The following is a 19,066-nucleotide window of genomic DNA, read 5'->3' on the forward strand; positions in this document are numbered from 1 at the left end:
TCTGTTGAGTTAAAATCAATCCATCTTATGATCTTACTTCTGTCCCAGGGTCTACATAGACCATTATATGCTTCCTGAGTTCTGTGATAGAAGCATGAAACAGAAACATTCCCACTGAGTCTTCTCCAGGCCTAAGAGTGCCAACTCCTTTAATAGTTCCTCGTGATACTACACTTGATCTTAGCCAAAAGACTAAGAAGTGATCAACTGTTCCTCCTGGTCTTTAGCTTCCTCTCTAAGTACTCACTACTCTCTGAATATGCCCTGGGGTATCTAAGCCCAAATAGATCATGAAGTACAGTGCATTAAGATTAACAGAATATGAAAGAACTGTCACCATTGTCTTTGTAGTTACTATATTCCTATTTCATAAGTTGGTGTTTTCTGTATAGTCAGGGAAAGCATTCATTGTTTTGATGCATATTGAACTTCTCTTATGTTCTAGGTACTAGGAATTCATTAATGAGCAAAACAAAGTCTCTGTTGTCATGGAACTCACATTCTATTGGGGATCTAGACAATAAACATTTATATATTTATATCTTTATATTTATAAAGATATAAACAACAATCTAGTTGTGAGAAGTGAAATAAAAAAATATAATAATGGATAAGAGGACACAGAGGAAGGGCTAAACTACTTTTATAGGTTATGCTGTTTTATATGAGGTGGTCAGGGAAAGCCTCTCTGAGGTAGTTGTGATTTATTTGAAGCATGAGAAAAATTAACGGTTGACCTATGATGTTATGTAGGGGAAGAACATTCTAGGCAGAAGAAATATCATGTACAAAAGCCTTAAGAACTATGCTTGACATGTTCACAAAAGAGCAAGGAGGCTCCCAGGCTGCTTGCATATGTACTAATGCTCTTTTCTAGGGTCCTAGGCTTCCCTTTTCTGGATATGAATCTAGTTGCCAGGCTTGACATTTATCTATGTTAAATGTGCTCATTTCAAAAAAGGTGTAAACCAGTCTTCTTTCCACTGTTTGGAAAATGTTTTCTGATGTCTATTGTCTATTCCAGTTTCTTGTCTCAAATTCATGTCACATGCAGATACTCTAGATATTCTGGACTTTCTTTCTTTTTCTTTTCTTTTTTTTTTTTTGGTACCAGGGATTGAACCCAGGGGTGCTTAACCACTGAGCAACATTCCCAGCCCTTTTTATATTTTATTTTGAGACAGGGTCTCACTAAGTTGCTCAGGGTCTTGCTAAGTTGCTGAGTCTGGATTTAAACTTGAAATCCTCCTGCCTGAGCCACCCCCCCCCCCCGAGTCACTGGAATTACAGGCATGCACCACCACACCTGGCTAGATATTTCTTTCCTGTCTTTATTCAAGTCTTATGTAAACATATTCCTCACAAATAGCTAAATACAGAGACTATAAAAATTGCCATAAGTCGGTTGCCTCCTTTGGGTACCTCATTTAACCAATTACATAGGCACTTGAGTGACCTTGTAGTTTCATATTTTACCAGTTTATCCACAAGGCAATCTTTAGTTTATCAAAAAAGTTTTAAATTATGATATAAGTCTTCTTCTGGCAATTCTGTGGAGGGGTTGTTTTTGTGTGTTTGGTTGTTATAACAAAATACCATAAACTAGGAGATTTAAACAGTAAGACACTTATTTCTTGCAGTTCTTGACAGTGAGAATTCTGAGATCAGGGTGCCAGCATGGTTGGGTTCTGATGAAGGCTCTTTTCTTGGCTTGGGGACAGATGACTGCCTTCTGTTTATGCCCTTACATGGGGGAGAGAGAGAGAGAGAGAGAGAGAGAGAGAGAGAGAGAGAGAGAGAGAGAGAGAGAGAGAATAGAGGGGGGAGGAAAGAAGGGAAAGAAAGAGAGGAGAGAGTGAAGAGAAAGAGAAGAAGAGAGAAGAGAGAGAGATGAGAGATGGGGGAGAGAAAGAGATTGAGCCAGTAAGCTGTAAGTTATTCCATACTTTATCATGTCCAAAAGAAGTAAGTCACTTCTTTTCAAAATGAAAAAAAATAATATTTTGAACTTTTGTTTTTAAAAACAATACATTGAAAAGAAATCAAATAGAATTCAATAACCTTCTATCCCAAAATTTTTGGCAGGACTTCGATGGTCTTTTTACTGCCTTCTTTACACTTTTCAATATAACTTAGAATAGACAAATGATGCTACCAAGAATAACAAGAAAAGCCACCTAAAAGTAAAAACGGTGACAAACAAATATGTTTAAAGGTATTGGATAGTTGCTAAAACATCTGAAATAATACAAGCCAATATTGTGGTGAAAAAATAAATTGCAGGGAGGTGAGCTAATATTTTTATATCCACTTTTTCTCTGGGAATATTTGCTGCTTCAGGGTTTGGAAGAGTCTGAAAATAGACCCAAGTCAGAGGGCTGCTGTGGGTTGTAAAGAAACCAACGAAGTTTTGGGTAGTGTCTTGTGGCTTGAGAGAATAAGAAAAAGAAAAAATATAGATAAACTGAGGGAAAATTCAAGATAGCTGAAATCTATTTAAAAATGCAGAGAAGACTAGGAAAGACAGCAGAATGAATCGGACATAATTTTCTTATGTTCATATATAAGTACACAACCAGTGAAATGCTACATTATGTACAACTACAAGCATGAGATCCTAATTAGAATAAGTTACACTCCATGTTTGAATAATGTGTCAAAATACACTCTATTTTCATGTATATCTAAAAATAACAAGTTAAAAAATCATAAAATGCAGATGAGGTGGGTTGTGAATATAGTCAGTGGTAGAGCACTTGCCTAGCATGTGCAAGACCCTAGGTTCAATCCTTAGTTCTGGAAAAAAAATTAAAAGCAGATGGGAAATTTAGAAAAGGAAAATTATAAAAACTGAAATAGCTCAACAGAAAGGTTCAATATCAAGTTAGATATTATAGAAGAAATGGTTCATAAACCATCTATAACAAATTAGATATTGAAGAAGAAATGGCTAATAAGAGATAAATTATACATCTTCTAGTAGCTTGCAAAACAAGTAGACAAAAATTTCTATTTGAGATTGAAAAGTTTGATAGGTGATTGCAATATGAATAAGTGATAATTGGAAGTACAATAAGGAATAGTTGGAAACGAGGGGGATATGATTGGCAAAGAAAAATTTAGGACTTCAGTCCTAGAGACATTATAGCAGATAAGTCATGTCTTGATTCAAATTCAAGTTTATTTATCCTTGAGCAAATTCCTTATCCTTGGTTTCTTCCTTTGTAAAATGAAGCTTAGATAAACATAAACTCTTCACAGGGTTGTTATGACAATTATATTTAGATGAGACAATGCTTGTAAAGAATGTAGATGATACTAGGGTACATAGAAGTTGCTTTACAAATAGTAGTTTGGTAATAATAGATGGACTCATATACTAGGCAGTTTACTAGACTCAGAGAACTAATTAGCACCAGCCAGGTACAGTTTAATAAAGATATAGGAATAAGGAGCTAGGTTAAAGCGATCACTTTTTCTCCAACTTTCCTTTTCAATTCCCCATAAAAGCCCCTGTTTTAGGAGATATAAGGAACATCAGAATATAGAAAGAGAGCTCATTCTTTTCTTCCACAAATTTGGCCTCCCATCTTTGTGATCATGGTGTGAGAAGTGGTTAATGACCCAAAGCAATTTTCAATGGCTTCCAAAGGAACTAGAGTAGAGGAGGGACCACGTTCCCAACCTTCTTTACTAGGAACTCTCCTATGTGAGTTGCAGTCTTCCTGGTTGAGTTTCCTTATTTCTATGGAGTTGGGAGTCTTGCTAAAAAGAATTCCAGAGCATTCTGTGGCTAGAATCAGCTCTTGTTTCTGATCCTGCTGTACTTGATGGGGGACTCCACTGAGGGCTTGGCCATAGTATTAGCTTTCCATACTTTGTTTCTGCTCTAACTCAGTGGAATCTACCTGCCTTCATGGTGAAGATCAGAGGTCATATATCTGTGTGGAAGAGCAGGCCTGAGGTTGGTCCCTGCTTCTTCCAGGCCAAGATAAATGGACTTTCAGCTTCAGATCATGACTCCCAACTTTATTTTGACAATCACTTTGTCAAAAACCTGGTTCCTACAAGGACAGACTTCTTTTCTGAAAAGAGTATTAGTATGTTTATAGGTATTCTGTGATTATGTTTGTTATTCAAAATAAGCTTAAAGGACATACTTAATAACTCTAGAACTATTGTGACTAAATTTTCAATTCAATTATTACTATGGGCTTATGATCCAAACAAACAAAAATAATGATCCCATTAGTAGTTGAAGACTGTAATAATGTTGGTTGAGTGTACATTTTGCTTCTAAGGATACAAAAACACATGGATAATAAGTAAAAATTACACTGGTATTCTTGAGAAGACTTTATATTGTTATGACTAATGCCCAAACACTAATTCCATTAATACTTAAAAATCGCAACCACTCTCTTAAAAATAATTTTTATGTTAAAATGGAAAAACACAAAAGTTAAGAAGTAATTTTATCCCCAGGAAAGATGTAGGATAATTTAACCTTATTAGCGAGAAACCCGTTGATGTATTCTGTGGAAGCCAGAGTTACTAAATAGCAAGCCAAAAGGTCACTAATTGAAAATTTGACTGTCAGGATATAGTATGATATGCTCATAAGTGTTTGGATTAGGACAATGTGAGTCATAGGTAAATGTGATGATAATTTTCCAGCCCACCTAACCTGTTTTATTGGTAGCTTTAGAATTTCTATTGTGAAAAAGACTTAAAAGGAACAATCTAGTTAGAATGGTTGTAGACGGGGGAATTGTCTGGAGGCTGCAATTGTGTAAGCAAGTACATCTGTACTGACTTAAATTCTGTGTTTAGTTCAGATAGCTTGAAGAAAGGGAAGATGAACATTTGAGGGAAGGAAGGTTCATCTTTTTGGTGATGTGGTTCCTATCCTCTACCTTGAAATGCTATTATATAAACAAAACAATGATATTGTAGATGTTAAAGATCCACTGATAAGTGGAAACTGGAAGTTGCAGAAACAAATGTATATCATGGATTCTTGAAAAAATTAAAGAGAAGGAGAGAGAGAAAATAAACATGAATTAGAGAAGGTCCAAAGATGGTGGTCCAGAAATAACCTACAGTAGAGACCAAAAGACCAAACAAAGTCCTTTTACAGGTATATTTATCAGTTTCCCCAGAGGCCAAAAAATAGGAAAGTTGCTGTCTTCTGATCATTGAAGATATACTTTTTTCCTTTTCTCTTAAACTTTAGTGTTCCACATGGCAGTTCAGATATCTCACTCATGATATTTGTGGCTTAGGTTCTGCCCATAGCACTGAAAAGACCTGCTGGTTTGAATACCTATAATCTTACTTTTTGTTAAAAAAAGCACCTTGTCCTCCTCTTCCCTCACACACAACAATGTAGAAATTTAAGGAAATGGGCTTTTATTTTGTCATAATTTCAGACAGAATTTCAGAACACACACAAAAATAGAATATAAAATAAAAATTTAAAAACCCTGATATACCTACCTATGACAGAGACCCAACTTTCATCAACCCATAGCAACCCAGGCCCAAACCATGCTCCTACTCCTTTCTCTTCCCATATCATTTTTTTTTCTTTTTGAAAGATTATTGCCACTTTTGTTTGATACAGATTTTGGCCACATTTTTTAAAAAATTTTTTATATTTGTTCTAATTAGTTATACATGACAGTAGAATGCATTTTGACACATCATAAATAAATGGAGTTTAACTTCTCATTCTTCTGGTTGTACATGATGTAGAATCACACTGGTCTTCCCATATCATTTGAAACAAATTCCACTTTTAATCTATATTTCAGCACATATGTATAAAACATGAATAATTAGGGGCTGTGGCTATGGCTCAGTGGCACAATGCTCGCCTAGCTCATGTGAGGCACTAGGTTTGATCCTCAGCACCACATAAAAAAGATAAAAAAGCAAAATAAAGGTATTGCATCCATCTACAACTAAAGAAAAGCATAAAAAGGAAAATATGAATAATTAAAAGTATAACAATGGTGCAATCATAACCCATAAAAAATAAAATAATTTTTAATATAATCAAATTTATAGTCATTGTTCAAATTTCCAACTTTTGCATAAATATGATGATTTTTTTCACATAAATTTTCTAATTGGGATTCCAGTAAGGTATGCATGCTGGGGTTGTCTTATTATTTATTTATTTATTTATTTTGGTACTAGGGATTGAACCCAGGGATGCTTAACCACTAAGCCACATCCCCAGAATTATCTATCTGTATATCTATTTATTTATTTAATTTTGAGACAGTTCTCACTAAATTGATTAGGTGTTGAGGCTGATATTGAACTTGCAACACTCCTTCCTCAGCCTCCTGAGCTACTGGGATTATAGGAGTGCACTACCACACCCAGTTTATTTTCTTTTTAAATTTAATTTAATTTTAGGTACTGAGGATTGAACACAGGAGTGCTCTACCACTGAGATACATCCTCAGCCATTTTAATTTTTATTTTTTAAATTTGGAGACAGTGCTAAGTTGCTTAGAACCTCATTAAATTACTGGGGCTGGCCTCTAACTTGTGATCATCCTGCTTCAGCCTCCTGAGTTGCTAGGATTACAGGCATGCACCATCTTGCCCAGCTGTTAATTTATTTTTAAGTAAATAATTTAGTGGTTTTTAGTATATGAGCAGAGTTGTGGAACCAACACCACTCTCTAATTTCAGCACATTTTATCACCTCAATAAAAAAATCCCATACCCATTAAGCATTAAATCCCATTCCCCATTTCCTTCTCTCAGCCTCTGATAGGCAGTAATTTATTTTCCGTCTCTCCAGATTTGTCTATCTTGAACTTTTCATAAAAATAGAATCCTTTAATATGTCTGAATTCTTTCTGTTTGAATCCTGTCACTTAGGATAATTTTTTCAAGGTCCATATATGCTATAGCATGTATCAATACTTCATTTTTATTACTAATAAAATATTCCATTACATGAATATATCACAGTTTATTCATTAATCAGCTAATAAGAATTTGTGTTCTCTCCAACTTGAGAATATTATGAATAGTCTTATCATGAGCATTCTTGTACAAGTTTTTGTGTAGACATATACTTTCAATTCTCTTGGGTATATGACTATGAGTAGAATTGCTGGTTCATAGCTCACTTTTTGAAGAACCTTCAAGCTATTTTCCAAAATATCTGTAATATTTTATGTTGCCAATGTATGAGAGCTTCAATTTCTCCACCTTCTCAACATCACTTTTGATTTTCCATTTCTTTATATTATAGCCATTCCTTTGGGTGTGAAGTTGTGACATCACCAGAAATTGGCCAAGGAGGTCCCGTAGAGGGGGACCACTGACTAAGGAAACCAGGGTCCTTAATATACATGATGGTAGGAAAGGCAAAAGAACACAACAGACACTAGTATGGCAGTATGTAAAAAAGTGGATGTGTAACCAATGTGATTCTGCAATCTGTATATGGGGTAAAAATGGGAGTTCATAACCCACTTGAATCAAATGTATGAAATATGATATGTCAAGAACTATGTAAGGTTTTGAACAACTAATAATAAAATTTTTTTTAAAAAAGAATTTCAGCACACATCAGATATTGAGGTGTGAGGATTTATTTAAGAAAACAAGGAATTCAAGGGAGAATGTGGGCCATCTCTAGAGTAAGAGATGCTTCCAGGTTTCTCAGGCTCTTCCTTAATTTATTATCATTATTGTTTTGGGTACTGGGGATTGAGCCCAGGGGTGCTTTACCACTAAGCTACATCCCCAGACCTTTTAATTTTTTTTTTTTAGATAAGGTCTTGTTAAGTTGCTGAGACTGGCTTGGAGCTTGCAATCCTTCTGTCTTCACCTCCCAAGTTGCTCGGATTATAGGTGTGATCCACTACACCCAGCTCAGACTCTTTTAAAGGAGACTTGATAAAGGGGTGGGTATACAAAGGTATGTGGGGATGCTATCAGTCCAATGATCCCAAGATGGTTATGGTGGCCTGGCAATTCTCAGGATCCTTATGGTAACATCTTCTTCATTAACTGATAACATTGAGAAAATACCCTATATGATAGGTTTCTGGGAAAATATACTAAATTATAGGGATTTTAAAATCTCCCTTTGTTCAATATATTCTAACTATTCATGTATTAGTGGGCTAATTAACCACACAGGAAATTTTCATAAGTGGGTGAATTTAGCTAGGGATATAGCTCAGTGGTTGAGAATGTGCCTAGCATGTACAATGCCCAGGGTTCAATCCCTAGCACTGATTTTTTTTTTTAAAAAGATTATGAGCAAAGATTGTAAAATTTCCCAGAAATTTGAAAGCTACAGGACTAGAAGAAAGAACTGGCTTGGGGAGTGAAGTTATGAGAAACCTAACACAATGCTTTCAGATTAAATTTAAATTTCTATTTTCCTTCTGTTTGTCTCCTTTCGTTTTATACCCTACCTCAAAATTGTAGTTTTGATTTATTGTCTTCTTAAAAACTTTGTTGAATTAAGCAGTGATGAAATTTGATTTTGGGTTGCTATATATTGGAAGACATTTTGTTACTAACTTACAAACTAACTTTTCAAACAATGTTGAACACTTTTCATGCACTTACTGACCTTTTATGTATCTTCTTTGGGTAAATTATTTGCCCATTTAAAAATTTCACTCATGGAGCTGGGGGTTGTGGCTCAGTGGTAGCGCACTTGCCTGGCATGCATGAGGCACTTGGTTAGATTCTCAGCACCATGTACAAATAAATAAAATAAAGGTACATAAACAACTAAAAAATATATTTAAAAAATAAAAATAAATAAAAGTTTCACTCCTATGTCCTTTTATTGTTGAAGAAATGACTTTATTCTAGATATAAAGCATATCTATGCCAGCTTTTTGATTTGCAATTATTTTCTCCCATATTCTTTTCACTTTTTTCTTTCCTTTTGCTTTTATTATAGCACATTTGCTTAATTTACAACAAGCATAAAATAACCTGTGTCTTGTTTTGATGCAAACATTGATGTTTTCAAAGGTTGTATACAATAATTGTTAAAAGAACATATAAAAATATCTTTTCAGAAACTTCTATAAGAAAGAAAATACAAAGTTTAACCCCACAACTTTTCTCTTTGCTAGAACTACAAATACTGCTACAGTTTTAAATAGACTTTTTATTGTTTAAAATATACATTCAGGAAAATCTAAAAAAATTAAAGAAACGTGCATATAAATGATTGCATAGCAGAACATGAACTTTATATTAACTTCAAATAGTAAAGAAATGAAAGAAATAGTATCAAATATACAAAGGTTGTAGAATCAATCTTTTAAACACACAAATGGTATTTAAAAACCATCTTTTTGTTCTTTACAGGCTATACCTAGATTTCTAAAACCAAAATTGAAAAAAGGAATCATTTCCCCACAATACTTTTTACTTATATCTGCAAGTAAGCACATATATATGTAATCTGAGATTTCAAAAGATGCTAGCTTTTTACTCTGAAATGAGACTGGACTTTTCAAGTCACTTTTTATTGCCTCCAAATGATCATTCAGAGAAATACTAGAAATTATAAATAGTTAACTGTATTACTTCCCCACTTTTAGTCAGGTATGACATTGATAAACAAAAACTCATGAGGTGGCTCTTGCTTAAAACTAACCATTTTCCCCAAATTATTTAAAATTCCATGGCACCACAGAATCATTCACTTAGAACGGGAGTGTTGTCCTTCAACTTGCCTCATGTTAAACAAACTGACATGTGAAGAGAAAATCTCCCTCATAAAGAGGTAGGGAAATTGTGATAAAAATGTACACACTGAGTGCTGTAAGCATCAAAATTCAGTTCTTTTACAATATGCATGCACACGCACACACATACCCACAAACACCCCTACTTTGAAACAATTTACTTGCTCCTAACAGAAATAAGAAATCCAAGCAACAGTGCTCCTTAAATTTTAGAATAACTACATTAAGAACATTCTTTTCCCCTTAAAAAATATTTGTAATCACTGACCTTCTCAAATTTCAAGGGGAGCTTTTCTGATATTATTATATTCCAAACCTTCATAGAAACTAGAAAAAAAGCAGTGAAAGCTTCATGTTTCATTCAAAAATTATTACCCTGAAAATACTACTTAACCAAGTGGGCATCATTCCCCAAGACAGTGGGGTTAACAAAACTATTATTACACACTGTATCATAAGTAAACTATTATCATAGGCATAGACATTTTGATAAGACAAAAAGGTCCAACCTGGACCTAAATGTATCTGAGCAGTCAGTGTTGTACTGTGGCTACAACTTCACTTTTGTATTATTCCATCTTATTAATAGGCTATATTTCTATGTTGTGTTTAACCAAATATGGATATTGAAAACAATGCTGCAAACTATGGTCAACCAACATCTTTTCACCAAAATTTCAAGCATAAAATTTGAGAATCTTTACAAAAAATAACAACAACACAAATTTGGTAGCTGCCCATAACATTAAACAAAATGGACTCAAGAGTGTCTTCTCAACAGCATATCATTTTAATTATAACCATTGCCAGGTACAGGGAAAACTAACACGTATTTTTATGCATCATTGCAACATTATGTTCCCAATGTTTTAAGTATACCAAACTATGAGTAAATAAATGATACATGCCTAAAATTTATCATGGTTTATACCATCAGTGGCCAATGGACTTAGGAGTAGTCTAAGACCTTGATCTAGATTTTGACCTAGATCTAGACTGTGATCTTGACTGAGATTTGGATCTAAGTCTTTCTTTCTTCCTTGATTCCTTTTCATATCTTGCGCCAGACTTTGTTTTGGAATAAGTTTTAGAGGTGCCTCTAGTTTTGCTGCTAGATGCAGACCTGGAATGTGATTTAGCCTTCGTTTCTCTCTTGGGCTTGGACTTGGATGGTGATCTTGAATTGGATGTAGATGTTGAAGAAGATCTATTTCGGTGTTTGAATCTATCGCTGTCGGAATGGCTTCTGCTACGCCGTCGTCTTCGAATAGGTCTACTGTTTCTAGGGCTATAAGATCTTCTATAGTTGTAATCAAAAGACCGACTTCTTGATCGCCTCCTTTCATAACTTCGGCTTCTAGAACGTCTGTATCTGTCATAATCATCATAGCGTGAAGAACGGTACACATTCCTCCCTTCCTTGGCTTTCATTTGATTTGGTGTTTTTCGATCCCCCTGCGCAAACTGTATTTCGACTTGACGACCACAAATCCATTTTCTGTCCAAATTTTGTAAAGCATCTTCAGCATCGCGGACATACTCAAATTGAACATAAGCAAATCCCCTTGGCCGTCGAGTATAAAAGTCAAGTGGAACATACACATCGACTATAGGACCATAACGACCAAATTCCCGCCATAAATCTTCAGATCTAGTGTAGTCAGCCACATTTCTGATGAAAAGAGAAGTGTTGGGGGGGCGCTGGTAGCGGGACATAACGACTGTGCTAGTTTCTACCAGGGGCAGAAACTGCTCAGCGAATCGTTGATGGCGGCTCCTCAGACACAGATGGACGCACGCACGCACGCATGCACGCATTGCACGCACGTCTGAAGGCTCCACTATGGCATCTGCCTCTTATCGCGAGACTTCACTCCTGCCTCCACTACCTCTCCACTTCCCCTTCTTTCACTTTCTTGACAGTATTCTCTGAAAGACAAAAGGGTTTAACTTTGATGAAGTTCAGTTGATTCAATTTTTATTTTCTCATGTATGACTTCTGTGTTATCTCTAAGTAACGTAATCCAATGTCAAGATATTTCCCCCTGTATGTTCTTCTAAATTTTTATAGTTTTAGCCATTATATTTAGTCTTTTGATCCATTTTAAGTTTTGTGTATTTTGTGGGGTAGAGGGTCTAAATTCATTCTTTAGCATGTGGGTTTCCAGTTGTCCCAGTACCCTTTGTTAAAAAGACACTTTCCCCAGTGGGGTGGCCTATGCCTGTAATCCCAGCTGCTGGGGAGGCGGAGGCAGGAGGATCACGAGTTCAAAGCTAGCCTCAGCAATGAAAAATATTTTAAAAAAGGGCTGGCAATGTGGCTCAGTGGGTAAGCACCCCTGGATTCAAACCCTGGTACCCCCCCCCCAAAAAAAAAGATACTTTTCTCCTTTGAATCACCTTGGCACCTCTGTCTTTGTAGTTCATCAACTAATCATAAATGTGAGAGTTTTATCATTCCTCTTTTCTAGCCTTATGCCAATTCCATACAATCTTAATTACTGTATTGTCAAGGTTATCTACAAGAACTAACAGAATTTAAATGATTATAAAAAATAGATTTCTCAAATTGGCTTACAGGATCCGATGCTGGATAGTCCCACAATTGTTGTCTACAGACTGGAGAGCTGGAGAAAACAGTAACTGCTCAGTCCAAGAAGCTCTGGCCAGTGTCCTCAGGTGATCACAGCAGCATCTAAGAACCAGCTCAAGAAGAATGGAACTTGCATTTGCATCAGCTTATTCCTTCTTCCCCTTTTGTTATGGATATTAACAACCTATTAGACTTGTAATGCCAGGGTCCTGGAACCCCTGTAGACCTCCAGGAGCTGAATCCAATGCAATCACACAAGAGTCTTTATTGCAAGCTTGAGCCTGGACTCACAACCGGTTCCGATGCAGTGGTCCCAAGGAGTAAGTTCAGTGAGGATTTATAGGTTTTTTGGGGATACTCTATGCATCACAACATCACACAGCAAATCATTTCACACAGCGGGAAAGTCAAACAACAACTCTTAACATTGATTAGCACATTCATTGGCGGGAACAAGTCAGGTAAGGATGATTGGGTAGTTCAAGTGTTGGATTCATTTGAACTGATTGGTTTAGGCTATGAGTGCTATACTGCTAAACTACATGGCTTCCTAACATGTTATCAATCACTAAAACTACTGGGAGGGTCACCTGGCATTTCAGATATTTTCCCTGTCTCATGCTGACTGGTGGCGCTAGGGGGTTGCTATTGGTCCTCATTTAGAGTAACTGAGTCAGGGACACCTGGCACCACAGATCTCTCCTGTTATTTAAAAACAACTCAGCAGGGTGACTATGTGCCTAGCAGCGCTCTGTGGGTTTTTCCAAGGACAGGGGTTATGCCCCCTCCCTCTGGACAGGCCTTGAGGTAGATGCTGGTTTCTCAAAAATGGAGTCCTCAGTCTCTCAGACTATTTCTATCACTGAGTTACAACCACAGCACATGTATCATATATGATATATAATTATATATATATAATTATTTATTTAAATTTTTAAAATTAATGGATTCATTTTAATTAGGTATATATAACAGCAGAATGCATTTTGATTCAATGTACATAATTTCAGCACAGCTTTACATTTCTATGGTTATACACAATGTTTTATTTTTGTTATAGGACTATTCTTTTTTCCATTTTTTTATTTTTTATTTTTTTATTGGTTGTTTAAAACATTACAAAGCTCTTGACATATCATATTTCATACATTTGATTCAAGTGGGTTATGAACTCCTATTTTTATCCCGTATACAGATTGCAGAATCACATCAGTTACACATTCACCTTTTTACATAATGCCATATTAGTAACTGTTGTATTCTGCTACCTTTCCTATCCTCTACTATCCCCCCTCCCCTCCCCTCCCATCTTCTCTCTCTACCCCATCTACTGTAATTCATTTCTCTCCTTGTTTATTTTCCCATTCCCCTCACAACCTCTTATATGTAATTTTGTATAACAATGAGGGTCTCCCTCCATTTCCATGCAATTTCCCTTTTCTCTCCCTTTCCCTCCCACCTCATGTCTCTGTTCAATGTTAACCTTTTCTTCCTGCTCTTCCTCCCTGCTCTGTTCTTAGTTGCTCTCATTATATCAAAGAAGACATTTGGTATTTGTTTTTTAGGGATTGGCTAGCTTCACTAAGCATAATCTGCTCTAGTGCCATCCATTTCCCTGCAAATTCCATGATTTTGTCATTTTTTAGTGCTGCGTAATACTCCATGGTGTATAAATGCCACATTTTTTTTATCCATTCATCTATTAAAGGGCATCTGGGTTGGTTCCACAGTCTAGCAATTGTGAATTGTGCTGCTATGAACATCGATGTGGCAGTATCCCTGTAGTACGCTCTTTTAAGGTCTTCAGTGAATAGTCCGAGAAGGGCAATAGCTGGGTCAAATGGTGGTTCCATTCCCAGCTTTCCCAGGAATCTCCATACTGCTTTCCAAATTGGCCGCACCAGTTTGCAGTCCCACCAGCAATGTACAAGAGTACCCTTTTCCCCACATCCTCACCAGCACTTGTTGTTGTTTGACTTCATAATGGCTGCCAATCTTACTGGAGTGAGATGGTATCTTAGGGTGGTTTTGATTTGCATTTCTCTGACTGCTAGAGATGGTGAGCATTTTTTCATGTACTTGTTGATTGATTGTATGTCCTCCTCTGAGAAGTGTCTGTTCAGGTCCTTGGCCCATTTGTTGATTGGGTAATTTGTTATCTTATTGTCTAATTTTTTGAGTTCTTTGTATACTCTGGATATTAGGGCTCTATCTGAAGTGTGAGGAGTAAAAATTTGTTCCCATGATGTAGCCTCCCTATTGACCTCTCTTATTGTTTCTCTTGCTGAGAAAAAGCTTTTCAGTTTAAGTAAGTCCCATTTGTTGATTCTTGTTATTAACTCTTGTGCTATGGGTGTCCTATTGAGGAATTTGGAGCCTGACCCCACAATATGTAGATCGGAGCCAACCTTTTCTTCTATCAGACGCAGAGTCTCTGATTTGATATCTAGCTCCTTGATCCACTTTGAGTTAACTTTTGTGCATGGCGAGAGGAGGGGATTCAGTTTCATTTTGTTGCATATGGATTTCCAGTTTTCCCAGCACGATTTATTGAAGATGCTATCCTTCCTCCATTGCATGCTTTTAGCCCCTTTATCAAATATAAGATAGTTGTAACTTTGTGGATTGGTCTCTGTGTCCTCTATTCTGTACCATTGGTCCACCCGCCTGTTTTGGTACCAGTACCATGCTGTTTTTGTTACTTTTGCTCTGTAATATAGTTTGAAATCTGGTATGGCTATACTGCCTGATTCACACTTCCTGCTTAGCATTGTTTTTGCTATTCTGGGTCTTTTATTTTTCCATATGAATTTCATGATTGCTTTGTCTATTTCTACAAGAAATGCCATTGGGATTTTGATTGGCATTGCATTAAACCTATAGAGAACTTTTGGTAATATCGCCATTTTGATGATGTTAGTTCTGCCTATCCATGAACAGGGTATATTTTTCCATCTTCTAAGATCTTCTTCTACTTCTCTTTTTAGGGTTCTGTAGTTTTCATTGTATAAATCTTTCACCTCTTTTGTTAGGTTGATTCCCAAGTATTTTTTTTTTTTTTGAGGATATTGTGAATGGAGTGTTTTTCCTCATTTCCATTTCAGAAGTTTTGTCACTGATATACAGAAATGCCTTTGATTTGTGCGTGTTGATTTTATATCCTGCCACTTTGCTGAATTCATTTATTAGTTCTAGTAGTTTTTTTGTAGACCCTTTTGGGTCTTCTAGGTATAGAATCATGTCATCTGCAAATAGTGATAATTTAAGTTCTTCTTTTCCTATTTTTATGCCTTTAATTTCTTTTGTCTGTCTAATTGCTCTGGCCAGTGTTTCGAGAACTATGTTGAACAGAAGTGGTGAGAGAGGGCATCCCTGTCTTGTTCCAGATTTTAGAGGGAATGCCTTCAATTTTTCTCCATTCAGAATGATGCTAGCCTGAGGCTTAGCATAGATAGCTTTTACAATGTTGAGGTAAGTTCCTGTTATCCCTAGTTTTTCTAGAGTTTTGAACATAAAGGGATGTTGTACTTTGTCGAATGCTTTTTCTGCGTCTATCGAGATGATCATATGGTTCTTATCTTTAAGTCTATTGATGTGGTGAATAACATTTATTGATTTCCATATATTGAACCATCCTTGTATCCCAGGGATGAATCCTACTTGATCATGGTGGACAATTTTTTTGATGTGCCTTTGTATCCGATTCGCCAGAATTTTATATGGATTTTTGCATTTAAGTTCATCAGAGATATTGGTCTGTAGTTTTCTTTCTTTGAGGTGTCTTTGTCTGGTTTCGGAATCAGGGTGATATTGGCCTCATAGAATGAATTTGGCAGAGCTCCCTCTTTTTCTATTTCCTGAAATAACTTGAAAAGTATTGGCATTAATTCTTCTTTAAAGGTTTTGTAAACTCCGCTGTATACCGGATGGTCCTGGGCTTTTCTTGGTTGGTAGTCTTTTGATTGCTTCTTCTATTTCATCCATTGATATTGGTCTGTTTAAATTGTGTGTATCCTCCTGACTCAGTCTGGACAAATCATATGACTTAAGAAATTTATCAATGTCTTCACTATCTTCTATTTTATTGGAATATAGGTTTTCAAAATAATTTCTAATTGTCTTCTGCATTTCTGTATCATCTGTTGTGATATTGCTGTTTTCATCCCGTATGCTAGTAATTTGAGTTCTCTCTCTTCTTCTCTTCCTTAGCATGGCTAAGGGTCTGTTGATCTTATTTATTTTTTCGAAGAACCAACTTTTAGTTTTGTTAATTTTTTCAATAGTTTCTTTTGTTTCAATTTCGTTGATTTCCGTTCTGATTTTAATTATTTCTTGCCTTCTGCTACATTTGCTGTTGTTTTGCTCTTCCTTTTCTAGGGCTTTGAGATGAAGTGTGAGCTCATTTATTTGTTGGTTTTTCCTTTTTTTGAGGAATGACCTCCAGGCAATGAATTTCCCTCTTAAAACTGCTTTCATTGTGTCCCATAGATTCCAATATGTTGTGTCTGTATTTTCATTTATCTCTAAGGATTTTTTGATTTCCTCCTTTATGTCTTCTGTAACCCATTGATCATTCAGTAACATATTGTTCATTTTCCATGTGATGTAGGATTTTTCCTTCCTTCTTTTATCATTGATTTCCAGTTTCATTCCATTATGATCAGATAAAATGCATGGTATAATCTCCACCCCTTTATATTTACTGAGGGCTGCCCTATGGCATAATATATGGTCTATTTTTGAGAAGGATCCATGTGCTGCTGAGAAAAAAAGTATATCCACTTGATGATGGTTGATATATTCTATATATGTCAGTTAAGTCTAGGTTATTGATTGTGATATTGAGTTCTATAGTTTCTTTATTCAACTTTTGTTTGGAGGATCTGTCCAATGGTGAGAGAGGTGTGTTGAAGTCACCCATAATTATTGTGTTGTGGTCTATTTGATTCTTGAACTTGAGGAGAATTTGTTTTATGAACGTCGAAGCACCATTATTTGGTGCATTTGTTATGTCTTGTTGGTGAATGGTTCCTTTTAACAGTATATAATGTCCTTCCTTATCCCTTTTGATTAACTTAGTCTTGAAGTCGATTTTATTTGATATGAGGATGGCCACCCCTGCTTGCTTATGAGGACTGTGTGTGTGGTATATTTTTTCCCAACCTTTCACCTTCAGCCTGTGTATGTCTTTTCCAATCAGATGTATCTCCTGGAGGCAGCATATTGTTGGATTTGTTTTTTTAATCCATGTTAGCAGCCTATGTCACTTTATTGGAGAGTTTAAGCCATTAATGTTTAGAGTTACTATTGATATATGGTTTGTACTGCCAGCCATGTTTGATTATTTCTTTTTTTAAAAATTTGGTTTGTTTCTCCATGATTAGATTTCCCCCTGCCCTCTCATTACCGAGGCACTTCCCACTGATGGTTTTGGTTGTTGTTTTTCATTTCTTCCTCGTGTAGTGTTTTGCTCAAGACGCTTTGCAATGCTGGTTTTCTGGCTGCAAATTCTTTTAGCTTTTGTTTATCATGAAAGATTTTTATTTCGTTGTCATACCTGAAGCTTAATTTTGCTGGATACAGAATTCTTGGTTGGCATCCGTTGTCTTTCAGTGTTTGAAATACGTTGTTCCAGGATCTTCTCGCTTTCAGCGTCTGTGATGAAAAATCAGTTGTTAACCTTATTGGTTTACCCCTGAATGTAATCTGCCTCCTTTCTCTTGTAGCTTTTAATATTTTCTCTTTGTTCTGTATATTGGATATCTTCATAACAATGTGTCTTGGCGTTGGTCTACTGTGATTTTGTGTGCTCAGTGTCCTGTATGCATCTACAATTTGTATATACATTTCCTTTTTTATTTCTGGAAAGTTTTCTGTAATTATTTCATTCAGCAGGTTACTCATTTCCTTGGTTTGAATCTCTGTACCTTCCTCTATCCCGATGACTCGTAAGTTTGTTTTTTTTATGTTATCCCATATCTCTTGGATGTTTTTCTTGTGATTTTTTACCAGCCTTTCTGAGTTGGCTAGACTCTTTTCAAGATGATATATTTTGTCTTCATTATCTGACGTTCTGGCTTCTACTTGCTCCACTCTGTTAGTGATACTCTCAATTGAGTTTTTAATTTGGTTTATCGTTTCCTTCATTTCTAGAATTATTATTTGATTTTTTTAATAATCTCTATCTCCTGATAAAGATGCTAAACTTCTTCTTTCACTGTTTGGATTTGCTGTCTCGTATCCTCTTTAAGGTTCCATTCCATCTGTCTAAGGTATTCCTTGAGTTCTTTATATGACCATTTTTCTGATGACTCTAGGTCCTCCTGAATATTTAGGCTGTCCTTCATTGTTTGTACTCCTTTTCTTCCTTGCTTTTTTATGCTGCTCATGTTACTTCTTGTTCTGTTTGACTGCTGAGTTACTGTTTACTCTTATAAATTTATTTGATGCATGGGAGGAAAGATATTAGAAGGGAAGGGAAGAAGTCACTAAAGAGAATGAGAGTAGGCAGGTAGAATTCAAGAAGGGGGAATAAGAAAATTGAAAAGAAATGAGAAGGCAAAAGAAAAAAATAGAAAAGAAATAAAGAAAGAAAAAAATTTAAAAAAAATAATAATGATAATAAAAAAATGAAAATGAAAATTAAAAAAATAATAAAAAAAATAAAAAATTTTAAAAAATTAAAAACATTTAAAAAAAGAGTTAAAGAACAACA

At 35.7% G+C, this 19,066-nt stretch overlaps 1 pseudogene; it reads right to left on the minus strand.

The window, feature by feature from the left end:
* Window positions 1-10,718: 10,718 nt before the first annotated feature.
* LOC113175240 (serine/arginine-rich splicing factor 10 pseudogene) lies at window positions 10,719-11,474 on the minus strand (annotated as a pseudogene).
* Between the last annotated feature and the right edge of the window lie 7,592 nt (window positions 11,475-19,066).

Source organism: Urocitellus parryii, chromosome X, assembly GCF_045843805.1.
Source record: "Urocitellus parryii isolate mUroPar1 chromosome X, mUroPar1.hap1, whole genome shotgun sequence".
In the NCBI taxonomy this organism is placed as follows: Eukaryota; Metazoa; Chordata; class Mammalia; order Rodentia; family Sciuridae; genus Urocitellus; species Urocitellus parryii.